We start from the raw sequence: 18,490 nt of genomic DNA on the forward strand, positions 1-18,490 counted from the left end.
CCAGGTTTGCAAGATAACTGAAATAAATCACGGGTGATATCATTTACTGCTCAGTGACTGCAGTATTCTAGTCCGCATCTCTGTTAGTGAGCCCCTGAGGACAGGGTTGAGGACCACTGCTTTAGGGTGTCTGAAAAAAATAAATAAATATATAAATATATATATATAGTGTTTGGGGGTTCTAAGTAATTGTCTAGCAAAAAACAAAAAAATAATGATTTTAACTTGAAAACACCAAGTGTCGAAAATAGGCTTGGTCCTTAAGTGGGTCCTCTACCTTAATCTCATCCTTCTATCTCAAATGATCAATAGGGACCTTATGGAAGACCAGATGGAATATGCATGCTTTCACATTGTTTTGTGGCACCAATACAATTACATCCTCCCAAACGATTGTATTTCTTACAGACTTTACCTATACAACTCCTCTCAACCTTCTTTTAAAACCTATATTTTAAATACATCAACTTCATCTGGGGCTGGAAAAGTTCCTGGGTTAACAGTTTAATCCTAAAAAAAACAAACACAAGGGTGGACTTGGCTGCCCTAACCCAGGAAAGTACCACTATGTAGCACATCTGATGCATATTCTCAACTGGTGCACATATATATATATATATATTCAGGCCCAAACCCCATCCACCACTCCCTGTCTCTTTTATACTCCCTCTTAACAGAACATGACTCTAATAAAACATTTTTTTTTTTTTTTACAAAATTTTCAGTATTTTTTTAGTTTATATAGCAAAAAATAAAAAAAAAACCCAGTGGTGGTTAAATACCACCAAAAGAAAACTCTAATTATGTGAAACAAATGGAAAAAAAATAATTTGCATACGGTGTTACATGATTGGCCAGTTGCCAGTTAAAATAGCACAGTGATGAATAGCAAAAAATGCCCTGGTGAAGGGGGTAAAACCTTCCGGAGGTCAAGTTGTTAAACAAGAATTCTTACCACAAAAATGTTCTGTTCCTCCTGTCCCTTAGGGGACAAACTGCATGTAGCAATTTGCACCATCTTCACAGGTGCTGAGCTAGTGTGGTTTACAGCGCACTCCTCTTCATTTCACCATTATGCTCATGTAGAGATGCATATTTAATTTGATATGATTGCCAGCAATAGTCTCTGGCACCATGCAAGGTGACTGGGTGTTTCAGCACATCTTCCTGTGGGGAGCTTTCCTGTATCTCCTGCTAAACAGACTGACCACTTGGCACCCCGCCTAGTTGCTTCAGCCAAGATACGGCTTCCACTCTGGAACCTGGAATCAGGTATTATAGCTGAGCATTGCACCCAAGAACTAGACAACACTGGGGGGGCGTGGCCTGGACAGAGACCAAGATGACAGCTTAACTTGTTAGCTCCTCCGACCCGGGGACCGAATCTACCCTAGTGGTGAACCAATCCTACAGAACCTCCACCAAACCACCATGAACAGGTCCACCTGAAGCTCCTCCACATCCCGAGCTATAACTGACTCCAGCACACAGCTCAGCAGAAACATACCGGAGCTGTTCCAGACTCAGCGCCTGTCTGCACATGCGGCCTCACAGGCCTTACAGGCCCAGACATCGTACTCGCCTAGCTCTGAACCTGGGACGCTGATGACGGGTGGAGCTACACCCAGCACTGACCGCGCTCATCCTCCCAGCCTCCTGGACCTGGAGAAGGTGGCTTCCGACATCAAGAATACAGTTACAACTGCTATTGCGGATCTCAGAGCCGACATACAAGCAGCAGTTCACTGGATCGGAGATGTCGAGCAGACGACCCAGACTCACGCAGCCGCCATTCGCCAGGTACAAAACACCTATGACTCCCAGCTATCCCACCTCCTCAACCTCCACAGACATGTCGAGGATCTAGATAATCGAGGCCAAAGGCATAATATTAGAGTGCGGGGGATCCCTGAAAGTGGCGACCCTGGGACCCTTCAACAGACTGCTCAATTTTTAATGACCTAATTGACCACCCTGCTGATTCCCCCATTGAGATGAAAAGAGCCCATCGTGCTTTACTCCCCCAACTCCTGGAGAATGAACCACCCAGGGATGTGATGTGTTGTGTTTTTAACATTCCACTGAAAGAGGAAATTCTCTGCAAAGCCAGAGAAAGGGGTCCAATACTCCATAATGGCGCTGAAATTAAAGTCTTTCAAGACTTATCCCAGAACAGGAGAGCTCTACGTCCCCTGATGGAAACTCTCCGTGCCCGAAACATACACTATCGGTGTAAATTTCCTTTTGGCTTATCAGCATCCGCCAGAGGGCGCTCCGCCCTGCTTCGTACACCGGAAGACCTTCAGATGTTCTGCGACCAGCTCGATCTCCCACGCATCGAACTTCCGGAGTGGTATGCTTTTTACCATCCCTCGGAACCATGGCTCCCGGTTTTGCTTAACACATCTCTGAAAGCTCAACGCCAAAGATCCCGCAAGCACAGGGCAGATCCGCCCTCTCCGACCACTCGCTCATCTCGCCGAGGCCTGTACCGACGCAGCCGGGGATCTCCCTCCTCTCCATCCTTGAGGGGAGAACACATGGCGGTCTAAAGTGTTCAACCCTCATTCAGCCATGGATTGATGCAAGCACGTAAGTGCCTCCCGCACCAGTTAACCCCCTATCTCCCATTTTTCTTTTCTTTTCTTTTTGCATTTCTTTTTCATTTTGCCGTTTTTGTATTTTTCCCTTTTTTTTGTCAAATGTACTGCCTCTTTGTATGGAGATTTGTCCACTCCTGCTGATTCTCTCCCCAGACTTTTAACCTTACCTGCTGTAACCAACGTGGACAACGGATCAGGTAATCACCTGCTGGCAAAGTTAGGTTGATGGCATTCATCCTCTGGAACACATGAATCCAGAACGTGCACCTGGGCACCTCCCCAGAAACCACCCAGTTGCCCCTATCAGCCTTGATCGTCACTAGGAAGCAACCCTGCTGAAGCCGGGCCCACTCATGAGAGGTAAAACGTACTTGTACCACTACCCATATATTCCCTGGTCACTCCTTGCTTTGCAATCAGGGCGACGTGAGACTTGATGCATGTGCTCTCATATCCAACCAGACACTTTGCAAATACCCATACCAGATAATAGGGATGAGCTTCGAGTTCGAGTCGAACTCATGTTCGACTCGAACATTGGCTGTTCGCAAGTTCGCCGAACAGCGAACAATTTGGGGTGTTCGGGGGAAATTCGAATGCCGCGGAACACCCTTTAAAAGTCTATGGGAGAAATCAAAAGTGCTAATTTTAAAGGCTAATATGCAAGTTATTGTCATAAAAAGTGTTTGGGGACCTGGGTCCTGCCCCAGGGGACATGGATCAATGCAAAAAAAAGTTTTAAAAACGGCCGTTTTTTCAGGAGCAGTGATTTTAATAATGCTTAAAGTCAATCAATAAAAGTGTAATATCCCTTTAAATTTCGTACCTGGGGGGTGTCTATAGTATGCCTGTAAAGGGGCGCATGTTTCCTGTGTTTAGAATAGTCTGACAGCAAAATGACATTTTGAAGGAAAAAACTCATTTAAAACTACCCGCGGCTATTGCATTGCCGACAATACACATAGAAGTTCATTGATAAAAACGGCATGGGAATTCCCCACAGGGGAACCCCGAACCAAAATTAAAAAAAAAATGACGTGGGAGTCCCCCTAAATTCCATACCAGGCCCTTCAGGTCTGATATGGATATTAAGGGGAACCCCGGCCAAAATTTAAAAAAAAAAATGACGTGGGGTTCCCCCTAAATTCCATAGCAGACCCTTCAGGTCTGGTATGGATTTTAAGGGGAACCCCGCGCCAAAAAAAAAAAAAAAACGGCGTGGGGTCCCCCCAAAAATCCATACCAGACCCTTATCCGAGCACGCAACCTGGCAGGCCGCAGGAAAAGAGGGGGGGACGAGAGTGCGGCCCCCCCCCTCCTGAACCGTACCAGGCCACATGCCCTCAACATTGGGAGGGTGCTTTGGGGTAGCCCCCCAAAACACCTTGTCCCCATGTTGATGAGGACAAGGGCCTCATCCCCACAACCCTGGCCGGTGGTTGTGGGGGTCTGCGGGCGGGGGGCTTATCGGAATCTGGAAGCCCCCTTTAACAAGGAGACCCCCAGATCCCGGCCCCCTCCCTGTGTGAAATGGTAAGGGGGTTCTTACCCCTACCATTTCACTAAAAAACTGTCAAAAATGTTAAAAATGACAAGAGACAGTTTTTGACAATTCCTTTATTTAAATGCTTCTTCTTTCTTCTATCTTCCTTCATCTTCTGGTTCTTCTGGTTCTTCTGGCTCTTCTGGTTCTTCCTCCGGCGTTCTCGTCCAGCATCTCCTCCGCGGCGTCTTCTATCTTCTTCTCCTCGGGCCGCTCCGCACCCATGGCATTGGGGGGATGCTCCCGCTCTTCTCTTCTTCTTTTCTTCTCTTCTTCTCTTCTTCTCTTCTTCATTTTCTTCTCCGGGCCGCTCCGCAATCCATGCTGGCATGGAGGGATGCTCCCGCTGCGTGACATCGCTCCTCGTCTGACAGTTCTTAAATAACGGGGGGGGGGCCACCCGGTGACCCCGCCCCCCTCTGACGCACGGTGACTTGACGGGACTTCCCTGTGACGTCACGGGGAATGCCACAGGGAAGTCCCGTCATGTTCCATGCGTCAGAGGGGGGCGGGGTCACCGGGTGGCCCCGCCCCCCCGTTATTTAAGAACTGTCAGACGAGGAGCGCCGTCACACAGCGGGAGCCTCCCTCCATGCCAGCATGGATTGCGGAGCGGCCCGGAGAAGAAAATGAAGAAGAGAAGAAGAGAAGAAAAGAAGAAGAGAAGAGCGGGAGCCTCCCCCCCATGCCATGGGTGCGGAGCGGCCCGAGGAGAAGAAGATAGAAGACGCCGCAGAGGAGATGCTGGACGAGAACGCCGGAGGAAGAACCAGAAGAGCCAGAAGAACCAGAAGATGAAGGAAGATAGAAGAAAGAAGAAGCATTTAAATAAAGGAATTGTCAAAAACTGTCTCTTGTCATTTTTAACATTTTTGACACTTTTTTCGTGAAATGGTAGGGGTACTTATGTACCCCCTTACCATTTCACACGGGGGGGGCGGGATCTGGGGGTCACCTTGTTAAAGGGGGCTTCCAGATTCCGATAAGCCCCCCGCCCGCAGACCCCCACAACCACCGGCCAGGGTTGTGGGGAGGAGGCCCTTGTCCTCATCAACATGGGGACAAGGTGTTTGGGGGGCTACGCCAAAGCACCCTCCCAATGTTGAGGGCATGTGGCCTGGTACGGTTCAGGCGGGAGGGGGGGCCGCACTCTCGTCCCCCCCTCTTTTCCTGCGGCCTGCCAGGTTGCGTGCTCGGATAAGGGTCTGGTATGGATTTTTGGGGGGACCCCACGCTGTTTTTTTTTTTTTTTGGCGCGGGGTTCCCCTTAAAATCCATACCAGACCTGAAGGGTCTGATATGGAATTTAGGGGGAACCCCACGTCATTTTTTTTTTTAAATTTTGGCCGGGGTTCCCCTTAATATCCATACCAGACCTGAAGGGCCTGGTATGGAATTTAGGGGGACTCCCACGTCATTTTTTTTTTAAATTTTGGTTCGGGGTTCCCCTTTGGGGAATTCCCATACCGTTTTATTAAAATCACTGCTCCTGAAAAAACGGCCGTTTTTAAAACTTTTTTTTGCATTGATCCATGTCCCCTGGGGCAGGACCCAGGTCCCCAAACACTTTTTATGACAATAACTTGCATATTAGCCTTTAAAATTAGCACTTTTGATTATTCATGTTCGTGTCCCATAGACTTTAACGGTGTTCGCGTGTTCGAACGAACTTTTTTCCTGTTCGCATGTTCTGGTGCGAACAGGGGGTTGTTCGGCTCATCCCTACCAGATAAGTACACAATTGACCCTGGAATCTATCACTTCCAGCAACCAAGACATGTTTTAACAGTCAGACACATATCTGCATGAGGACCATGTCCCATATGATACTTTACCCAAGACACGTTAATTGATATGAGAGCAACAATAGGTATATGCAGCAGAGGTAAATGCCAGCTTATAATGACTTTAACCTTGTCCATCCTACATGACGCCACTTATATACTTTAGTGGTTTGTGCAATTGCTAGCAATTCATGCTCAGGTGACTTAGTGATTTTTGCACAGCTACGTCACTCATGGAGGTTGGAAAAACCTGTATTATTGGTCTTAAAACGCTCCTTCTACCCTTATAGACAACCTCCACCAAGATAATATAAAATGTTTGTTATATGTAAATTTGCCTTGAGTGGACAGTGGGAATATGGAGTATCTCGGAAGCCAGGTGAGAATGACAGGCGGACCTTGCTTACACATCAGGTCTCACTGTCTTAGTACCCTATCCAAACATTTGCCAATTAATTCACTTCACAAACCCGACCACCCAAATAGCCTGTGGTCCTCGATTCTTCTCTTATCTCTAGTCCCCCTTTTTGCATTCTTAATAGTCATCACCGGTACAAATGTGGCACCCCTAGCCTCCGAGATACTATTGGGACTACCTCTACTACTGATAGTTTCCATAGCCTATCCAAGGACCTGAGATAATATCACCTAGATACATCTGTTTACCTGAAAAGAATGAATCTTGGGACCTGAGAATGCCAGATGTTATCTTAGGTGAATGATGTCCCCCCCACCCCCTTTTTTTTTTATTGTGCCTACTCTGATTAGACCATTTGCAATTTGACGAAACTTACAGTTATTGCATGACTAACCTATGGCTTAAATACTGGTAATGTTGCTGATTTCTACGTCGTGGTTAAGAAATGCTTGAATGATCCTTTGTTCGGGTGGCTCCCCACTACATCCCCCTACACACTGTCAAAACCTCCTTCATCTTTGATCCCCGGTCTGCGGATAACCCGTGGTTCTCCTCCTTCCTCTCACCTCCACTCAGCAGTCCACCCGGACTCTTGCTGACACCCCCAGGACTTCCCTCTATAGATGGAGTAGCAAGGCTACTATGACCTCTGGTTTATCTATACTTCTCTATCTTTTTCTCTTGGTTCTCTCCCTCACCGCCCCCTCTCCCCTTCTTCATCCTTCTCCCCTTCTTCATCCCCTTTCTTTCTCCCATACTACCCCATACCCTCTTCCCGACCCCTTCTTTCATACCCGATATATCCTCCCTCCCTCCCATTTCTGTTATCTCTTTTATCTGTCACCTACTCTTCGTGTGGGTCTGCTCGCCCCCCAGCTGATCTCCCTCCCCACAGCCAAATCATGCCCTTAGTCGATACCCAATACCTGTCCTCTGGATAAAACAACTCCATATCATCATGCAGAGTAAGCCACTCGCCTCACCATCTTTGACACTGAAGTGTAGATCGCTCAATGTAAAAGTCCTCAACTTACCAGAAAAAAGATCCCAAATATTGTCCTCGCTCACTAAGCATAAGGCACACTTCATCTATCTACAAGAAACACACTTTCGCTCGGACTCCATACCTAAACTCTCCACATATACCACTCAGTTTTTCATGCCACTAACCCTGACTCCAAGACCAAAGGGGTTTCTATTAGACATGTGCATTCGTTTTCGTCCGAATGCATTTTTGTCCGAATTTCAGGTATTTTCGTTATCGTTTTAACAAATGATAACGAAAGTGCAGAATCCGAAAAAACGAAAGATCTGACATAAACAAATGCTTTATTTTAGTTTTCGTTGCTACAACAGTTCGATATAGATAGGAGATTCGACATGATGATGACAATAACAATCTGTGTCCATCAAACCTGTGGTCGAATGTGCCTAACCTTAACTCTATTAGTCCAAGATTATTCTACATAGAGAGAAAAGATTCGACATAGAGAGAAAAGATTTGACGTAGGGGAGAAAAGATTCGACGTAGGGGAGAAAAGATAGATAAAAATAATGATGGTGATGAATGTTATTGGCTGATTGTAACCAAAGAGGAGGAGCAGTAAAATAGCTAGAACTAAGTACACACGTATTTTGGCTTATGGTGTCTGTTGAAAGTTCTAAGAAGATTCGACGGAGCAGGTAAACTATACGGCGTTGAACAGTTTAGCTGCTCCGTCGAATCTTCTTTAAAGATTCGACAGACACCATAAGCTTTCAATGACAGATTCAACCTTAATTTGGATTTTCAGACGAATGCAATTTTTAACGAAAAACGAAATAAATAAAAACGAATTTCGGGAGTAACTAAATAAATTTATTTTTCGGACGAAAACGAAATTCCGAAACAAAATATTTCAGTGTGCACATGTCTAGTTTCTATCCTAATTTCGAAACATGCAAAGTTTCACCCTATTAACTCTCTTATTGACCCCGAAGGCAGATTTATCTTCCTTAAAGGCACTTACGCCTCAAAACCAATAACATTGGCTAATATATACTGCCACAATGAACATCATGTAACTTTTTTAGGAAAACATGCAATCTATTATCTTCATTTCAGAAGGGAATAGTACTCCTGGGAGGAAACTTTAATGTCTCCTTAAACCCTGTACTTGACTCTTCCTCAGGCTCCTCTACCCTACCATACAAGGCCCTCTGCCAGATTAAATTACAACTTCAGAATCTTACCCTACATGACACCTGGCATACATTATTCCCATCCTGCAAGGACTATACCTTTTACTCGGCCCCACATCAGAAATACTCCAGGATTGATTATTTTTTCCTTTCCCAAACAGATCTACCCCTTCTACAACAGTCCACCATAGATTAATAGTTAAAAGTAAAAAGTACCGCGCTTAGGATAAAGTGTAAAGGTTGCAGCCTCCCCTAAAAAGCGTCCAAAAGGGAGCTCTTAGATAATAAAGTTAGCAGAAATGGGGTTTCTCTCTGTGTCCCAAAGAGTGATCTGTCAAGTCACTCTTTAGTGGCTAAAGGAACTCCAGTCATGGTTAAATTACTGCGATGTGATAAACCACCTGTACCCTGCCTATTAGGAATCCACCTGTATGTAGGCAGGCCTCTCAGCCCAACCGTAAGAGGATATGTCCGCAGTGGTGGCCCAATTTCCAATAATATTGAACCAGTGGTAATAAATTATAACCAGTGATAAATTTAAATACAACTAAGTACTTAATTCAAAAAATATAAGTCCAGAGTTGTTCGCGTGTGAATCTCTAAATGATTAGAGGAAGACGTCTATGACGAAATGCGTAGGCAGGGTACAGGTTGTTTATCACAGGACATTAACTCATTAATTAACTAATTCATTAATTAACTTATTAGTCCACCATAGAACCCATGTTCTTGTCTGACCACCATGCGATCACGGTTAACCTCTCCTTCCCTGAAACTGAGAATATTAGAGAATTTTTATCCCAATACAGCCCTAAACCACTTACTCCCCAACAAGTTCAGGAGATGGAGGGCCCTCTTTTGGGTGAGGAACTGGAGATTGCCATCAAATGCAATGAAGATGAAAACGGGTAAAAGCCCAGGTCCGGACGGCTTTACCCTCCAATATTATAAATCGTTTGTCGATCTCCTCTCTCCTTAACACTTATTCACTTTTAATGCACTGATCCCCACACAATACCAGGAAGAATGTTGGCAGCACACATAACCGTTATTCCAAAGGAAGGTAAAGACCCCACCCAAGTAGCTAGCTATAGGCCAATATCCCTTCTTAAGGTGGATATCAAACTATACGTGAAGATTCTCGCTAATAGGCTCCTCCCTTTCTTACCTGGCCTCAACTCCCTGGATCAAGTGGGCTTTGTTCCTGGCAGAGAGGCCAGGGACAACACTATCTGCACCCTGAACCTTCACCATTGGCTGACATCCTCAATATCACAAGGTTTCTTTCTTTTCCTGGATGCAGAGAAGGCGTTTGACAGGGTGGCTTGGGACTACATGCGCAAAGTACTCATGGCCTTGGGCCTGGAGACTCGTATGTTAGCACATATAATGTCCCTGTACTCCTGTCTCACTACGGCCGTCAGGGTTAATGGCCACCTGTCAAACTCCTTCTCCATCAGTAACGGCACATGCCGGGGGTTTCCCCCTCTCTCCCTAGATTAAGAAGCAATCCTGATATACGTGGAGTGCACAAGAAGGATAGGGAATTCAAGTTCGCAGCTTTCGCCGACGATATCCTACTATCCTTAACTTCCCCCCAAATTTCCTTGCCCAACTTCCTCAAAGATATCAAGGCCTTCGGTATCTTATCCAATCTCAAAATCAATCACACAAAATCACACGCCCTAAACATCACCCTCCCTCCACAAGAAGTATCCCATTGCCAGGAATCTTTTCCATTTCATTGGGAGTGGCAATCACATACCTTGGCGTCCAAATTCCTACCCGCTGGTCAGATCTCTATATAAAAAACTTTCACACTGCCCTCACCAAGGCACAAAAGCATCTAAAAGACTGATGTGCCTGAATGTTTCGTGGTTTGGCCGATCGGCCCTGATCAAAATGATCATCTTTCAACATATACTTTACTTAATCCAATCTATCCTGATACATCTTCCACAAAACTTTTTTGCGACTTACCAGAAAGCATGTTCCGCTTTCTTGTGGAAGAACTCCCCACAGCGAATTAAATATTCTCCCCCTACACTGCATAAAACCAAAGGTGACATTGTATTACCAGACCTACACAGGTACTACACAGCATGTCACCTTACCAGAATCACGGACTGGAACACACACACGCTAAAAAAGAAATGGGTTCATCTCGAAAACTCCTTTGCACCCACACCCCTACATCTACTTCCCTCACAAACACTGCCCACTAAACCTCTCTCCCCATCCACTCATTTATCCCTCCCTCCTGGCATTTAAAAAAATATCGCAATCTGGGACATTTGCGCCTATACCGGGCCCCTTAACCACATTGAGGGGAAACCCTGATTTTCCTCTGGGCAACTCACATCACTTTTTACACCAGGAATGGCCCTTTGAGGACATACTAGCCCTCCATTTTTTCTCTGGTGGGACTCTTATCTCACTGGAGAAAATAAACACCATCACTAAGACAGCTCCATTTCCCTTCTGGACCTATAGGCAAATCCGCAACTTCCTCACAATGCACACCCATCAAGCTAACTGGACCAGACAACTTACACCATTCGAATCCCTCTGCCATCGCAGAACTCCTCAAAGGCACCTTATATCCTTCTTATACACCATACTCGCGGAAGAGACCACCCATGTCCTACACCCTTCACAAGTATCTTGGAATAGGGACCTACAAACACCTCTAACTAATGAGGAATGGAACACAGTACACGAATACAGCCACAAAGGTTCACTAAATGTTGCCATCAAAGAGAACTGCTATAAAGTGATAACTAGATGGTATAGGACCCCATCTCGCCTTCACAAATTCTCCCCTACCAACCCTAACACATGTTGGAGATGCAAAAAGCTGGAGGGCACTATGCTCCACATTTGGTGGGATTGTGAGAAGATACAACCCTTCTGGAAAGAAGTTCATAGCCTCATATCCCATGTCACTACATTCACTCTAGATTATACTCCTGCCCAATTCCTTTTGCACCACACATCATTAACAAAAAGGAATTATTGTAAATCATTGGCCATGCACATGGTAAACGTGGCAAAATTCTGCATACCTAAATGATGAACCGATGATCAGGGAGTGGCTTGCAAGAATCTCAAAAATAAAAGAAATGGAAGAACTGATACATATCTCTCAAGAGCGAATGCATAAATTCCCCCTCACCTAGGCATGTTGGACCCATTTTACGTCCACCGACCAGTACCATCAATACAATCCATAAAGGGGACCCGAGAACATTGTTCTGGACCCTTATCAGACCATAGGGCTCGGGGGGTGTGAGAAGTTGATCCACGCGAGGCTGACCTACACTCACCCCTTTATTCCCCTCACCCCCCCTTTTTTCCTCTTTCTTCCCTTAATACACCCCCTTCCCCTCTTGTCCTTCTACATCCTTCCTCCTTTTCTGCTTCTCTCTTTTTGTCACTAATTACGCCACATCAGGATACATTTTCCTCATAGTTTCGGTCAGGAATTAACCTCTAAGCTACCTCCTACCCTTGGTGTTGCAGGGGTGGGAGAGAGGGGGAGGTGAAAATAGACATGAGAACCTTCACCTTAAGATGCTATGTCTTGTTCTTCAGTTTTGTTCCTGGCCTACTCATTATAGACTGTTCTCACACATTGTATCCGATCATTGTAATCTATGTGTAAAAGCTACCAATGTGACTTCATGTACTATTTGTACTGTTCTCTTTGTTTATCTTCTTTATACTAAATAAAAAGTTTGTTTATGGAAAAAACAAAAAAAGAACTAGACAACACTAGCGTAGGTGCAAATGGGAACTGACTTTATTGTAAACTCACACAGAATATATACACCACACAAAATCAGATAAGAGCTTGATCACATTAACCTAAACAATGCAAACTGTAAACAGTAATATCTTCAGTACATCTAACAGTACATCTAATGAACAGCTAACATAAACATAAACACATAAACATCCCACAATGGTTCAGTAGCAAGGTAAAGTGGACACATAGCTAGTCACATTTCCAAGAGGATTTGCAGACAGGCAGAAACAATAAGTGACTGAATTAACAAGGGTAATTCACACCTAGGAGGCACACAATGGGGAAATTATACCATGAGAAAAAGACACCTGTAAACAGATGATAGCAGGAGACACCAGCATCAGGTTGTTTTGAGCTGATTATATTAACATCTATTCTGAGTTTCTGAGTCTAGGAGGAGGGGTGAAGCAGTCATTTATGGTTTGGGCACAGAGGCCCTACACATCTGTATCCAGTTCCTAGGTTCCCAGGGTCTGTGTGTTTTGGGGAGACATGGACCCAAATGCAAAGCAAAACAACTCCAAAGGTTCCCCAGGCACACACCTCCCAAAGAATAGAGCCCCCTAAAAAGCCAGGGCCCACAGTCAGTAGGCAAGAGGCTAACCTGCTGTCCCCTCCAAAAGCCCCTGTCCTAGTTTGGTCTGTAACAAGTGCTATTGATATCAGTGGGCCTGACAGGTGCACCAAGGATGCATGGTCACAGCAGAGGGGATGATAGCAAAAGATCTCTGTTTGGCAGACATAAATGGGTGAATTACTGGAGAATTGCTCAGCACTGCTTTTGACAAGCAGAGATAAGTGTTTCAACATGAACTAATAGTCTAACAGTTAAAGCGGAATTCTAATAAAAAAAAAGAATTAAAAGTCAGCAGCTACAAATACTGCAGCTGCTGACTTTTAATAATCGGACACTTACCTGTCCCAGGGTCCAGCAATGCGGTGGAATGAAGCCCCGCATGTCTCCCCCTCCTCTCTGCGGCACCAGCATTGTCACTGTGGTCGCCGGCTGTGGCTTCACAGCCGGGCACGCACTGCATACTGTGACGTGCCCCAGATGGTTGCCGAGAGGGAGGGGGGAGAGGTGATCTCCCTTCCGGCGCCACGGGATGCCACAGAGCCCCGAGAGAAGGGGGAGCTGGAACCCTCTAAAAAGAGGGTTTCTGCCCCCCCCCCCCCAAAATGACATGCCAAATGTGGCATGTCAGGGAGTCACCTTCCCTTAAAGCAGAAGTTCCATTTTTGGGTTGAACACCGCTTTAAGTTTCATTTGCTCATGAGACGTTAAGTCATTTTGCATTGTGTAGAAACAACAAAATATAAGGCAGAATCCCCCTTTAATTTGTGCAAAGGAATGAAAAAAGTGCAATGTAACTGTGGGCTATTTTTGTAATACTTAGGGAAACTGAACACATATTTAAAAAAGTGGAAACTCTGTCCTAAAGATTTAAACAAAAAGTTGGTTACTAAATACAACTACTACAACTACTATATTTACATTGTGATTACCATAGTCTGCAATCAGCAGTTCCAGCCATGTCTGCTTTGCTGTGGATGTTTCGATACTACACTCTACATCGCATCCCATCAATTACAGAATGACAATACTGCCATTGCACAACTTCTAATGAACCTCAAAGTCAGGGGAAGTGCTTTTCATCTCTGATTACAGGGAGGCCCATGCAGTAGTTAGTGGTATAAAAACTTCTGCCAACAGATGACAGCAGGATAACGCCACTACTGAGGTTCCTGAAACTCTTTGGTTATTTTTAAGTGGTTTAGAGGGAGCTTTATATGAAACCATGTGTTCTGATCTGGCTTTGCACACTTGCTGGAAATCATATGAATAAAAAAGTTCAAATGAACATCTTTTGTGGAGTTGTGTGGGACTTATTCCGGACTAGGATAAAATATAGAGAGCTTGGCTGCTCAATTTATAGAACAGGAATTATAAAGCATGTGTGTCGTACAGGGCAGCTCCAGGAATTCATCGCTTCCTCTGCCTGTGTTACCTCACCTCCTACCTCCTTGCCAGGCAGAAACATAGCAAATGATTTACAGTGATAGTGTCAAAAGAACATGAAAAACTGTATACATCTGCTGTTTTAATTATTCAAAGCTATAGAAAAGAAAAAGAAAATGATATAGCTTGTCAGTTAGATTTCAGAGTTGAGAGCTATTAATATGTGCTAAGGGCATTTTACTGTCCTGTGTACAATAGCACTATGATAATAAAGAGCTTTAACTGTGATTACTCTACTTTCAGCAGACACCAGTGGGTTTGACTACCCTTCATTAGTTCCACTTGAAGACCAAGGCTTTTCTAGAATTTTTCGCTTAAATGTTTAAATCAGTATATTTTGCTTGAAAATTACTTAGAACTCCCAAACATTATATATTTAGCAGAGACCCTAGAGAATAAAATGGTGATCGTTGCAATATTTTATGCCACACAGTATTTGCACAGTGGTCTTTCAAACACAATTAAAAAAAAAAACTTTAATAAAAAAAAAAAAAACACAACATTTACCCCAATTATTTTGTATAATTGGAGTAAATATATGTATGTGAAAGATGATGTTACGCTGAGTAAATAAGTTCCCGCATATGTCATGCTTTAAAATTGCGCACACTTGTGGAATAGCGACAAACTACTGTACTTAAAAATTTCCATAGGCGACACAACATTTTTACAAGGTACCTGTTTGAGGTTACAGAGGAGGTCTAGCACTAGAATTATTGCTGTCGCTCTAATGTTTGCTGCGATACCTCACATGTGGGGTTTGAAATACATATGCTTGCGTGACTTACATATGCACTCACTTCTGTGCATGAACACAGAGGAATGGGACGCTTTAGTTGTTTTTTTTTTTTTTTTTTAATACTGTCCCTTTATTTAATTATTTTTAATAACTTTTATTCCTATTGCAAGAAATGTAAACATAGGTCCTCTATATTGAGAGATCTGGGGTCAAAAAGACCATAAATCTCCAATTTACCCTTAAAAGCTAAAAATAAAAAAAAATAAAAAATTTTACTATGGCTCGGGCCGGGAACTGGAAGTGATGTCAAATGTCACTCTGGTCTTCCAGGGGCATAGAGATTAGTGGTGGCCATCTTGGCCTCAACCTTCTCCATACCTAGCTACCACCAGAATCAGATTGCTCCCAAGCTTCACCGATGAGTCAGGTAGGCCCAAGAACAACCTGGAAGCTGCAGAAGGGGGGGTGGGCACCCGTTCCACCACATCTAAAGGTGATCCCGCAATGAATCTGCCCGCAGGGCAACTTTTATCTGAGAGAATCGGCCCTAGTAAAAAAAAAATACAGGGGTTATGGCAGCTAGCTGCTGCCATAACCCCGGTATTTAATGTCAAATTAATGTCAAATGAATGATGTGATTTTATTATAGGCCAGTCGTCAACTGGATAAGCTTTTTGGGACCTATATAGCATGTCATCCCTGAAAACTCCTCCTCTCATACCCCATACAGGGCTGACATAACACACTAGACTTGCATCGTAGACTGGGCATCGTCTAGAGGCGAGGAGACGGGGAGAGCACACATATATGCTTTGCAAGACGGATGGATGCAATATTTTTTACTCTTCTGATCTGAACACACAATTATTTCAACAACGCAATAAGGTGCTCCTGCCCATTTGATTCCCCGTTGGGGGGCCGTTAAACATGTGACCACTTGTAAGCCTCACAGATCGGGGTTGCCCCCTTGGGTTGAGGGCATGGACAGGCTCTCAGTGGGTCCAGGATCGCACTTGAGAGGATTATCTGGTTTTTAAAGAAATCTCTGGTTAAACGAGCCTTCCTGGTGGAAAGAAAATGAAAGGACCCCCTGAAGAAGACCATAACCTTTGAGGTTGAAATGCATTGGGGCATTTCCATACATCGGATAATGCAATTTCAAGTGTAACAATGTATCACCCTTGATGTAAACCTTTCCTAGCCTATTTTGTCTCGCCTTGTATATACTAGAGTTCATATTTTAATTAATTTTTATATATGTTTTGTGTTTAACCATCCTTTGAAATAATAATAAAAAATCTGTGATTTTTTTACAAAATATTTGACTCCTATTTGCTGCTAAAAAGCCCCATGGGGAACTTTCCACTTTTTTCTTTTCAAAGACAATTTAAATTGATTCCCACTTTATGTACATGTAGCGATGTAGTTGCCGCTAGTAACAAACAATCCACCAATTCACCCCGCTGCCAGACTTCATACATCACTAGCAGAGACGATGAACAGTCTTTTGCTGGTTTTGTTTTGTTGTTTTATTGGGGGTACAACTTGGATAATGGGAAAGGGGATATGGGATGACTATAGAACCTTTAATTGCCATCATATTTTAAGATTAAGAATAATAGCACATAGTTAGAGCCAGAAGATTTGATATGCATTTTTACTGAGTATGAATCTCCTCCTGCATCTCTATGCAGACTGTTGCTCCTCCTCTGCTTAACTCCCACAGACTATTCCTTCCAAGTATTCCCCATCCATCACCGTGTGAAGGATGAAGACATCACCTTTGACCGTGTAAAAGTGATGGTCTCAGAACTTCTTCTCCTCCTGCACAAAATTATTTCCTCCTGTACAAACTTATGGTTACTGAGGTAAAGTAATGTCACATCTTCTTATTTTGAGCAATAAGGACCCACTCTGAATAAGTCCCTAAGCAGGCTCTGGTTGCTCGCTGCTACTGAGCCTGAGACCTGCACCACCTCTCCCCGGAGGCCCAGTAGTTTAAAAGCTTTCTCGTGGACAGTGGACTACTGTTCCCTGCCAGTACAACTTGCAAATCCTGTGCCCTTGGGCCACATCAATTTGACATAGATCTCCACAGTCTCCTCTCTGATACAGGACTCCCCTTCATTCACCGTGTAAATGATGAAGACTTTGCTAATGACTGTGTAGAAGCAAAGTTCCCTCACAGACTTCCTGGCACATCCAGCCCTCCACTGTGGTAACACTCACCGACCTTTCACTGCCCTGAGTCCTTGATGAGGAACTTGACCGGACCTTACGTTCTGACAGCTTCACCTGCCCCCTCTGCTCCAGGAGTTCTTTATCACTGACTGCATGGTGACAAAGACAATGCCAATGACCATGTAGAGGCAAAGTTCCTTCACAGATTCTCCCTGGGCCTCCTCCTGCAATCGGCGCACCCCTCACCAGATGGGGGTGTCCTCCTGCTGCCGCCTAGTATTCCATTCCTCACTTCACTCAGCCAACTTCTCTCCCCCAGTGGCATGTCACCTCAGCTTATATAGGAGGCCCACCCCCTGCCAATACCAGATGGGGATTGGTCAGGGCTTCCACATGAGCTGCCTGCCACTCCAGTCCTAGGCCCAGCCCCTCTTCCAGAACATTCTCTCTGGAAGCAGGGGAGGCGCCTCAGAACTAGAGCACAGGTGGTCACATCCACTGCTACTCTGACCACTCCCAGCCCCCAGATCAAAACAGCTTGCAGCATAGGCCTGCCTAAATTTGCCTGTGCTGACAGTCCCTAGTAAAAAAAACTATTACTAGCACCTACCTATTAGTAGAAGGGGCTACATACACAGATATAATATCGTAAAACTGCCCTTACATGAATTTTATAAAAAAACTGACTCGATTCACCTATCCACACACTCGAGATGGATGGAGGAATCCTCCCCCTGAGCTATTGTATTCTGACAGCAGGGAGAATCTGACAGGGCGATTGTACAGAATTCGATTGGTAGATTGACTTCTGTACAATCTCCCTGCTCATACATGGATCAAAATGCGTCCGGTGCCTGCCGAACCAATCAAATTTCAATACATCTATGGCAGGTTTAGAGGAGAAGTACAGCCAAAGCTGGTTTGGCTGTGCTTCTTCTGTGGATCATAGGAGTGCAGTTAATTCTGCACTCCTGTGACCTATTTTCACGTGAAGCCCGCTTTCGGCCAATGTCACAGAGCCAGTTCTAGCTTAAGCAAGATCATGACAATGGAGTCAGGATGCGCCCACATGCCTTGACCGGCACTCAACTCAGCCTCTCATTGATCCGCCGACCGCTCTCGTCCTCTCCACAGCCCAGCACAACAATGAGCGTGGGGGGCAGAGTAGAGAGCTACTGACTGACAGTCAGCAGCTCTCTGCTCAGGAGCTCTG

The sequence above is a fragment of the Aquarana catesbeiana genome, linkage group LG01, assembly GCF_042186555.1.
Source record: "Aquarana catesbeiana isolate 2022-GZ linkage group LG01, ASM4218655v1, whole genome shotgun sequence".
NCBI classification, from domain to species: Eukaryota; Metazoa; Chordata; class Amphibia; order Anura; family Ranidae; genus Aquarana; species Aquarana catesbeiana.